The sequence below is a fragment of the Chiloscyllium plagiosum genome, unplaced genomic scaffold (assembly GCF_037043375.1).
Source record: "Chiloscyllium plagiosum isolate Xiang-an unplaced genomic scaffold, Cpla_swu_hap1 HiC_scaffold_21, whole genome shotgun sequence".
Lineage (NCBI taxonomy): Eukaryota > Metazoa > Chordata > Chondrichthyes > Orectolobiformes > Hemiscylliidae > Chiloscyllium > Chiloscyllium plagiosum.
The window spans coordinates 57,909,337-57,918,472 of record NW_028270159.1 but is presented as its reverse complement, the minus strand read 5'-3'; positions in this window follow the sequence as shown (position 1 = coordinate 57,918,472).

Here is a 9,136-nt window from a genome sequence, read left to right as displayed (position 1 = left end):
AAATCTTCTATACCAGGAAAACCCTTGGTAAATCTCTTCTGAACCCTCGACAGCTTGATAATGCCCTTCCTAAAAGTGGCAACCAGAACAGGATACAGCATTCCAGAAAAGCCCTCACTAGTGTCCTGTACAATCTCAACCTGGCTTCCGAATTCCATTCCTCTAACACTGAGCCAACGAAGGCAAGCTTACCAAAAGACTGTTAAACATCCTGTCTACTGTGCCTCAAACTTCAAAGAATTATGTGGTTGCACACCCCGTTCCCTAAGGAGGGAATTTAACAGTGGGAGAAAGTCGATTAGTGGATGGGGAACAACTCTGAATTTCTTTGACTTCCCGTGTGGAGAGGTTTATTGAACACTTGTAGCTGTGTAGGATTGAGTATGAAAAAAGCTGATGGTTTTGAAAAGTTAGACCCTCGTGAGCCTGAAGTGAACCGTCTCTCGGAGATGCAATCCCTGCTTTATCCTGGTGCCTTAAAGGTTTGATCACATTCAGATGATGCTCGGTCCATTTGGTACACTCAGATCTCCACCCAAGAAACTCACAAACAAGGCTCAGTCTTTTTGCAATTTGAATCCTGTTCATCTCAGCAGTTCTGTATTTGAAGCTGATAAATGTTCCAAACAAAGTTGAAAACAACATTCACACTGTTCAATGAGATAAATCTAATTCATTTTTGATTATCAAAACAACCTGTGCGAGGTTGCTGCAAATTGAACTAAAGAGATACCAGCGAAACAGCTTTTCTCCGCAATTTAACTCAGTGCAGTCAGCTCTCTGAGAATCAACTTCGAATTGAACAAGATCACCTTCTCTTGCTTCTCCCGATATATTTCTTCACGTTTTGATTATTTCCAGGACGTGTTGGTTGATTGTTGAGCCATTTCTCAATCTACGGAAACTGGTATTTTTTAGACAACTCAGCATCGGCGATGAGAAGATGAAACTGCTCTAGGTGATGCTTAAACTCACAACCTCGGTATTGCTCACTCCGCCATATAAGTACGGCGCGCTGACCGATGACTCCACAGGAGCGAGATGCTTTTCGATTGCTTAATATGTCGGGTTATACCTCAGCGGTTGATAAATTGGCCGTGATGTAACATTTTCCGGTTGTATTCACATGTGGTTCCTCACTTATTTGAGGAATTTGCTTCATTACACAATGCTAAACTGGATTCATATTGAAAAATGTATTTTCAATATTTTCCTCGATTGTTCTCTGACCAATTGAGGCCTTTAGTCAGTAGAATCATTACAATCTCATTCGCGGGTCGACTCAATGACTGATCACCACCGTATCTTTGGCACCAAGTTCTAGAAGTTGATCTTGCTCTGAGTTTTGGCATCACAAACAGAAACATACCCTGGCTGTGGAGTAAAAGAAAGACCTTTTAGATTGGAGATCAGGAGAAACCTCTTCAGCCAGAGAGTGGTGGAAATCAAAAAGCTGTAGAGGCCAGTGGGTGATTGAGTATGTTTAAGATTGAGATAGATTGGTTCCTGAGTATCAAGGGGATCCAGGCTTACAGGGAGCAAGCGGGAGAATGGAATTGAGAAACTTATCAGCCATGATTGAATGGAGGAGCGTACTCGATGGGTTGAATGGCCTGATTTCTGCTCCTCTGTCTAATGGTCTTACGGTCTATTCATCAAGTGAACATATGAAAGAATATTTTCATCTTAAACATAACAAATGCAAATAACACATGCAGCCACTCAGCCCATCGAGCCCGCCTCGCTGTTCAGTGAGATCATGGGCCTCTCCTACATCATCGCTACTTTTCTGTACTATCCCCTGAGCTCTTGGTGTTTTTAAGGAGGCGTGGGGAAATGCCACAGTTGTCAGATCAAGTCTCACCCAAAGCAGTTATTATAAACATAGATCAGGGATTCTCGGAACATCTGGCTCAGGCAAATGACGGAGAGTGAAATTCAGTGAAACAGAACAGACCCCAGTTTCCAGCTTTGTGAATCTTTCAAAACTCTTCATGTACCAAGTGGAAGAAAATGGTTGAATAATCCGTCAATGGACAGGGCCCAGTCCCAGGGGAAAGGGTACACTGGAAACAGAATGAGAAGGAGATGTTCTTGAAACACTTCCCAGCTTCAAATTCCTGGAGCAAGGTGGGATGGACTTCGCTCTGAGCCAGACTCAACTGATAAGGCACACGCTGCCCATTTTATCGGATGGTTCGTTCGAGGAACTCTGTGGTTCCCGCTTTGGGTTTTGTTATATTGTACACATGGAGAGGTCAGCAGTTCCAATCCCGGACGAGCTCTTGTTGCTTGTTCTCAGTTTCGCCAAAATGCACGATCCGCTTTCCAACAAAGCAGCTTCGCTCAATGCGGTGGGACTACCTGAAGTAGAGATGGGGCATTGGCTATCACTTGGTCAAAGTGAAAACAAGTGTCTCCGAATGTTCGCCCCCGCCATCCGACTCTGAGTGAATCCCCCCAGCTGCATCATTGTTGAAGTCTGGGTGTGAAAAGTCAGGAAGCGGTGAAGTGGTTGGAGACAGGTTCACAGGAAAGGTGTAGTGTTTGAGGAATGTCAGCAACGAAGAGAGATTGGGAAGTAGAGACACTTCTCCTTGGAGAACAGAAAGCTGAAAGCTGGTCTGATTGAAGCTTTCCAAGTCATGGGGGATCTGGACAGAGAAAATACGAGAGTGAAAATGCTGCCACATCTGAAAGAATCGAGAACGATTAGACAGAGATTTGAAGTGTCCAGGAAAAGGAGTAAAAGTGCCATGAGCAAGACTGTTTTCACACAGGGAGTGGTCCGGGTCTGTGAGCGAGCTGCATGTTGCTGCATGTGTGCCCCGTCCCCGTCAGTGTTCCTCTGTAACACAACTCTGTTCTACTCGCTGCATTTTTAATCAGCTTTCTGCTTCCCGTCACTCCATAGATCTGAAATAAATCTTTCACATTGATACACGGGCCACATTAACACAGGGTGGGGTGACGCGCTTGTGAAGGTCTGGATGCTCTTCTGTTCTCGATGGGTCTGCTCTGATCAATTTGCAAACGCTGCTCTCTGAGGCGGGAATAAATGGGTGAAGTATAAAAACATCAGCTACGGTGTGTTTGATGCTCAGGATACCCTGCAGTAATTCCCCACGGTGTTTCACACAGCAGCCTCCTCCCGGTGACATGAAAAGTGGTGAATGACAAGACGATCAGCATGTCAAAGATCACATCACCGCACAGACACAGTTCCCCATTATTCAGACAGATATCACCGATTGTGAATAACCTCAGAGAGATTGTGGTGACAGATAGCCGCCTTGGACACGATGGGCTGAACGGCTTCTGTCTGTGTGGGAATGAAACCACGTGTTTGTGATGTCCCTCTCCCTGTTTCTGGGACAGAGCAGTTGAGGGAGAAACAATGGTCCATTTTTAACCCTACCTTCCGCGTTCGACTGTCTGCAGCCCCGCCCCCAGCCCCAGGGGTTAGGGGTCAGATACTAACTGCTGCCTGGTCACAGCAAAGAAAGCATTGTGAAGATCTTTCTGCAGGAATACTGTGTGAAGAAGGGTCCTCAACAGCAAACAGACTGCATAGAAAGATCCCATATTAAGTTACCCACGAGTACCTGGTGAGTGCGTGTGTGTGTAGTTTTGCCTGCGTCTGTGTGTGTGTGTATAGGAATGCCTGTGTCTGTGTGTGTGTGTGTGTGTATCGGAGTGCCTGTGTGTGTGTATCGGATGCCTTTGTGTGTATGTACGTGTGTAGGAGTGCCTGTGCGTGTGTGTGTGTATAGCAGTGCCTGTGTGTGTGTAGGAGTGCCTGTGTGTGTGTGTATAGGAGTGCCTGTGTGTGTGTGTGCGTGTGTATTAGTGCCTGTGTGTGTATGTATAGGAGTGCCTGTGTGTGTGTGTGTGTGTAGGAGTGCCTGTGTGTGTGTTTAGGAGTGCCTGTGCGTGTGTGTGTGTATCGGAGTGCCTGTGTGTGTGTGTCGGAATGCCTGTGCATGTGTGTGTGTATAGGAGTGCCTGTGTGTGTGTGTGTGCAGGAGTGCCTGTGTGTGTGTGTGTATAGGAGTGCCTGTGTGTGTGTGTGTGTGTATAGGAGTGTCTGTGTGTGTGTGCGTGTGTGTGTGTAGGAATGCCTCTGTGTGTGTGTGTGTGTATCGGAGTGCCTGTGTGTGTGTATATATAGGAGTGCCTGTGTCTGTGTGTGTGTGTATGTGTGTAGGAGTGCCTGTGTGTGTGTGTGTATAGGAGTGCCTGTGTGTGTGTGTGTGTATAGGAGTGCCTGTGTGTGTGTGTATAGAAGTGCCTGTGTGTGTGCGTATGTGTGTGTGTGGGAATGCCTCTGCGTGTGTGTGTAGGAGTGCCTGTGTCTCTGTGTGTGTGTGTGTTGGAGTGCCTGTGTGTGTGTGTGTCTGTGTGTACAGGAGTGCCTCTGTGTGTGTGCGTGTGTGTATGTGTATAGGAGTGCCTGTGTGTGTGTGTTTGTATAGGAGTGCCTGTGTGTGTATGTGTGTGTGTGTATAGGAGTGCCTGTGTGTGTGTATAGGTGTGCCTGTGTGTGTGTGCATGCTGTAGGGTGACATTAACCCAAGGTGGACATCAACCCAGATGGAGCTTGAATCCGGGGCCCCTGCATCCGAGGTGGGGACATTGTCACCGCCTGAGTGTCACTGGGTTTATATTCAAAGACGGCTGCATTGTTGCCGGTTCATTGACCTAGCGGTAGGATTCTCGCTACACACACAGGCACTCCTACACACACACACACACACACACAGAGGCCAGTGCGGTGATAATTACCAAACCCGGAGAAGGAGATATTCGCCTTGAAGATCATATCAGAAATATTCAGTGGATTCAGAGGAATGAGAAGATTGTCCTCTGGGAGCATACCAATAAAATCAGTCCATGTGCCATGGAGTTTAGAATAATGAGAGTTGAGGAGAATGTCTCCATTCACGAATTAATCATTGGGTGGAATTGGATCAAGGGAAACAGGAAGTGATGTAAAAGGGGACACCAGCATAGAAAGACAGCACGGGATAAATAGGACAGCTTTTCTTTATTGAAGTGTAGATTTCCGATTCATAACGACAATTAAAGGCCTTTACTGTCCTTATCCAACCTGCAATAGAAGTGGCGATAGCCACACAGTGCGATGGTTGAATCTTACTTAGTTCAAATTCACACAATACCAGGTTATACTCCAACATGTTTAATTGGAAGCACTAGCTTTCAGAGCACGTCCTTTTATCAGATGGTTGTGGAGGACGCAAATGTAAGACACAGAATTTATAGCAAAATTTGCAGTGTGATGTAACTGAAGTTATACATTGAAAAATACCTTGATTGTTTGTTGAGTCTTTCATCTGTTAGAATGACCGTGATAGTTTCACTTCTTTCATATGTCAATCACAAACCTTTTTTTTAAAGTTACATTCTCAGGTTAAGTGTAACAATTGGTGTCAAACAAGATAATATGTTGAAGGTGTTCGCCCCCTGTGTTCCCCGTCTGTGCCATAATGTTTAGATTGATTCTAATTTTAAAAAGGAGTTAACAGAGTCTTACATGGATTCATGCAGTTTTTGAGAAAAGTACAATGTAACTCTGCAAATACAAATTTACCCCACAAACGTATATGTATATGTGTGCATATGGAGTGTAGGGTTGTGAGTGTGACAGAGAGTGTATATGTGTGCGTATAGGAGTGCCTGTGAGCGTGTGTGTGTATAGGAGTGCTTGTGTTTGTGTGTGTGTGTGTGTGTGTATAAGAGTGCCTGTGTATGTTTGTGTGTGTGTGTGTGAGAGTGTAGGAGTGCCTCTGTGTGTGTGTGTGTGTATGTGCGTGTGTGTGTATAGGAGTGCCTGTATGTGTGTGTGCGTGCTTGTGTGTGTAGGAATGCTTGTGTGTGTGCGTGTGTGTGTGTGTGTATAGGAGTGCCTGTGCATGTGTGTATGTGAGTAGGAGTGCCTGTGTGTGTGAATAGGAGTGCCTGTGTGTGTGTGTGCGTGTGTGTGTGTGTATAGGAGTGCCTGTGTCTGTGTGTGTGTGTATAGGATTGCCTGTGTGTGTATGTGTGTAGCGGTGCCCGTGTATGTGTGTGTGTAGGAGTGTCTGTGTGTGTGTGTGTGTATATAGGAGTGTCTGTGTGTGTGTATGAGTGCCTGTGTGTGTGTGTGTAGGAGTGCGTGTGTGTGTGTGTGCGTGCGTATGGGAGTGCCTGTGTGTGTGTGTGTGTGTGTGTATAGGAGTGCCTGTGTGTGTGCGTGTGTGTATAGGAGTGCCTGTGTGTGTGTGTATAGGAGTGCCTGTGTGTGTGTGTGTGTGTGTGTGTATAGGAGTGCCTGTGTGTGTGTGTGTGTGTATAGGAGTGCCTGTGTGTGTGTGCGCGTGTGTGTATAGGAGTGCCTGTGTCTGTGTGTGTGTGTATAGGAGTGCCTGTGTGTGTATATATAGGAGTGTCTGTGTGTGTGTGTGTGTGTAGGAGTGTCTGTGTGTGTATGTGTAGGAGTGCCTGTGTGTGTAGGAGTGCGTGTGTGTGTAGGAGTGCCTGTGTGTGTGCGTGTGGGCGTATAGGAGTGCCTGTGCCTGTTATGTGTGTATAAGAGTGCCTGTGTGTGTGTGTGTTTCGGAGTGCCTGTGCAAGTGTGTGTGCGTAGGAGTGCCTGTGTGTGTGTTTGTGTAGGAGTGCCTGTGTTTGTGTGTGTGTGTGTGTGTGTGTGTGTGTGTATAGGAGTGCCTGTGTGTGTGTGTATAGGAGTGCCTGTGTGTGTGCGTATGTGTGTGTAGTAGTACCTGCGTCTTTGTGTGTGTGTGCATAGGAGTGCCTGTGTCTGTGTGTGTGTGTGTGTATAGGAGTGCCTGTGTGTGTGTGTGTGTGTATAGGAGTGCCTGTGTGTGTGTGCATGTGTGTGTGTAGGAGTGCCTGTGTGTGTGTGTGTGTTTAGGAGTGCCTGTGTGTGTGTGTGTAGGAGTGCCTGTGTGTGTGTGTGTACGGGAGTGCCTGTGTGTGTAGGAGTGCCAGTGTGTGTGTGTGTGTGTGTGTGTAGGAGTGCCTGTGTGTTTGTGTGTGTGTGTGTGTAGGAGTGCCTGCGTGTGTGTGTGTGCGTGCATGTATAGGAGTGCCTGTGTGTGTGTGTGTGTGTAGGAATGCCTCTGTGTGTGTGTTTCTGTATAGGAGTGCCTCTGTGTGTGTGTGTGTGTGTGTGTATAGGAGTGCCTGCGTGTGTGTGTGTGCGTGCATGTATAGGAGTGCCTGTGTGTGTGTGTGTGTAGGAATGCCTCTGTGTGTGTGTGTCTGTATAGGAGTGCCTCTGTGTGTGTGTGTGTGTGTGTGTGTGTGTGTATAGGAGTGCCTGCGTGTGTGTGTGTGTGCGTGCATGTATAGGAGTGCCTGTGTGTGTGTGTGTGTGGGGGGGTGGGGCGGGAATGCCTCTGTGTGTGTGTGTGTGTATAGGAGTGCCTGTGTAGGGGTGAAGCGAGTGAGGTCTGACTGCAGGTGCAGCAAAGACACTGTACAGTGCAGAGGAGAGCTTTGAAGTATTGAATTCGGGATGATGGGCCCAGCATGCTTTCACGCGGGCATGCTGCTACAGGAGAGAATATGTCAGTGCGTCTCAGCGCTGTCATATAGTGAAGCAAATATTAAGCTGCTCACCACAGTTACACTGCAGGAAATTCAGTTTCTCCAATGTGACTGCAGTCTGTATGGAGCAGAGGTTATATTAAGAATTCTTTCACACAAATAATTACACTCCACCTCAGCGTGTTACATGTCTTCTTGGCACTTAGTCTGGCAGTGTGCCTGTGCTGAAGTGTTTGCTCTTTCTGTGGCTCTCTTTGCATGACCCTTACCCTCCGGGTGATGTGATGCAGGGGAATTGTGACGTCAGATTTAGGCTGCAAAACCATGTCCTTATCTTCAAACTGATAGAAATCTGACAAAGACCTTAAATTTTTGGAATATCCTGAAATATTCCTTATGCTTCCTTCTGAGTCTGCCATTGCATCTGCATTTTCCACTTAACATCACCATAACTCCATCCTGATATCTTTGCCCTTATTTAGGTTTTAAACATTCATCTTAGATCCAACCTACTCTCCCTCAAAACTCAGTGAGTCTGTCATCACTGCCCCTGTACTCTGAGGTCATTAGTAATCCCTGTTTCATTTTCGTTGTTGCTTCTAGATAGTACTGCTGTAATAAATTTTAAAATTATCATGATGAACGAGCAGTGCTCCTAAAGCTTGTGATTTCAAAAAAACTATTGGACCATAACCTGATGTCGTGTGACTTCTGACTTTGTCCCTGCCAGTCCAACACCAGCATCTCCACATCGTCATCACGAGTGAGATTGGTTGGAATAGATGGAAAAGTAAGATAAACTGACAAATTATGTGATGGCAAAATCTAGAACGGGATGCGAAGGGATCACAGTGAGCAATAGCATTCTGAGAATTTTGAAGATCACTGAACACAGTGAGTCAGGCAACTACACAATTCAGGAAAGTTTACCATCCACAAACAAACGACAATGAGGAATGTAACTGTTGGGACAGCCTTTCTTGGAATCAGATTGTGAAATCTGGATATGACTCTTCCTGCAATTGTCTTGGTTTTAATGAGCATACCGATGTAGGCCAGTGCGGTGATGATTACCAAACCCGGAGAAGGAGATACTCGCCTTCAAGATCATATCAGAAATATTCAGTGGATTCAGAGGAATGAGAAGATTGTCCTCCGGGAACATACAAATAAAATCAGTCCATGTGCCATGGAGTTTAGAATAATGCGAGTTGAGGAGAATGTCTCCATTCACGAATTAATCATTGGGTGGAATTGGATAAAGGGAAACAGGAAGTGATGTAAAAGGGGACACCAACATAGAAAGACAGCACGGGATAAATAGGACAGCTTTTCTTTATTGAAGTGTAGATTTCCGATTCACAACGACAATTAAAGGCCTTTACTGTCCTTATCCAACCTGCAATAGAAGTGACGATAGCCGCACAGGGAGGTGGTTGAATCTTACTTAGTTCAAATTCACACAATACCAGGTTATACTCCAACATGTTTAATTGGAAGCACGAGCTTTCAGAGCACCGTCCTTTTATCAGATGGTTGTGGAGGACGCAAATGTAAGACACAG